The sequence below is a fragment of the Sinocyclocheilus grahami genome, unplaced genomic scaffold, assembly GCF_001515645.1.
Source record: "Sinocyclocheilus grahami isolate Dianchi unplaced genomic scaffold, SAMN03320097.WGS_v1.1 scaffold52.1, whole genome shotgun sequence".
Taxonomy (NCBI): Eukaryota; Metazoa; Chordata; class Actinopteri; order Cypriniformes; family Cyprinidae; genus Sinocyclocheilus; species Sinocyclocheilus grahami.
In genome coordinates this window covers 2,513,629-2,515,507 of record NW_015505231.1, presented here as the reverse complement: position 1 = coordinate 2,515,507, position 1,879 = coordinate 2,513,629, and the positions used below count along the sequence as shown (strand labels likewise).

General features: G+C 34.8%; 1 protein-coding gene across 1 annotated transcript in view; it reads right to left on the bottom strand.

The window, feature by feature from the left end:
- Positions 1-1,879, bottom strand: part of LOC107583312 (NACHT and WD repeat domain-containing protein 2-like) — a 45,559-nt gene that overhangs the window by 24,229 nt on the left and 19,451 nt on the right. The window lies entirely within an intron of this gene.

Genomic DNA, 1,879 nt, shown 5'->3' with positions numbered 1-1,879 from the left:
CCCTCCACACCTCCACACCTGAGAACTGATTCTGAACCCTCAGCACACACACACACACACACACACACACACACACACACACACACACGCACGCACGCAAGCACACACACACACACATACACACACAGAGATGAGTGTGTGATCATGTGATGTGTGAATATATATTCCTTATAAATTCACTGGTCTGTTAGTAACCCACCTGGTGCTCTCAAATGTGTGTGTGTGTGCTTCACTTCTGCATGATCACTCATCTCCTGCAACATCAGCCATCAAACCAGACCCTTCCTCATGCCATGCTGACAGATGTGAAAGTCATTTTGTTATGTGTGTGTGAGTGAGCCAGCCACAGAGGCACAATGAGCTCCATCCTGCGAGTGAACTCAAGTGCTTCGCTCCCATATGGGTGCTACACGGTGTCTGTCAGCCTGATATCACTGACTAGAGAGACATCATACCCAACTCTCCCCACAAACAAGAACATAACACCAGTCCAACTCTGCTTTACTGCTCCTCTCAGATTCCTCATCAGACTCCTCTCATGATGACACTGTTTGTCATGTGCGGTGCTGCAGTTACTTCTGAGGTGTGAGATATACAGTATACATGCCATTCAAAAGTTTGGGATCAGCAAGCTTAATGTTCTTTAAAGAAGTATCTTTTGATCATCAAGGCTGCATTTATTTGATCAAAAGTAGAGAAAAAAAATTAATATTGTGAAATATTATTCCAATTTAAAACAGCAATTTTCTATTTTATCATACTTTAAAATATAAATTATTCCTGTGAATCATTTATTTTCAGCAGCCATTGCAGTAGCTAGTCTTCAGTGTCACATGATCCTTCAGAAATCCTTCTGATTTATTATCAATATGCTGATTTATTATCAATGTTGGAAACAGTTGTGCTGCTTTTTTTTTGGAACCTGTGATATTTTTTTCAGGATTCTTTGATGAATAAAAAGGTAAAAAGAACAGCATATTCAAAATAGAAATCTTTTCTGACAATATGTATTTACCATCACTTTTAATCAATTTAACACATCCTTGCTGAATAAAAGTATTCATTTTTTTTAATTCTTTAAAAAAATTACTGATCCCAAACTTTTGAACGACAGTATAGTGTTGGTAACAATGTTGGTATAGGGACCAATTCTCACTATTAACTTGCTTACTAGCATTCCTATTAATAACATATTAGCTGTTATTAGTGCTTATAAAGCACATATTCTTCATGACCACATTTTACATCCGTAATCCTAGGCAATACCTAAACTTAACAACGACATTACTAACTATTAATAAGCAGCAAATTAATAGTTTATTGAGGCAAAATTCATAGTTAAAGGTTTGTTAATGGCCAGAATTGGACCTTAAAATAAAGTGTGACCATAAGGTTTTGAGAGAGTTATGCAACTATTCAATAATTGCTCTCCATCAGTTACAAACACATAATACTTATTCCAATAGAAATTCCCCCATTCAAAATCTGACAGTGATGATGTCACTGAGATATTTTTAGACATATTTATTTTCTTTACACTGCAAAAGTGAAACACTACACTATAAAAAATGCTGGGTTGTTTCAACCCAACTTTGGGTCAAATATGGACTAAACCAACTTTTGGGTTAAAAATTGAATGTAAAAATTGAACCCAACAGTTGGGTCGATATAGAGTTTTTGTTGGCCGATATTTTAGAGAGCAGGGTGGTCGATATAAAGCTGATATATATGATATCACACTATTTAATTTAAAGACAATAAGCAACACATGCATAATGCATTAATTCAATTTTGAATTCAATTTACAAATTTCAAATTTGTATTTATTTTACAAAATATTTTATAAAATAATTTTACATAATTTGAAAATGAATCTTGG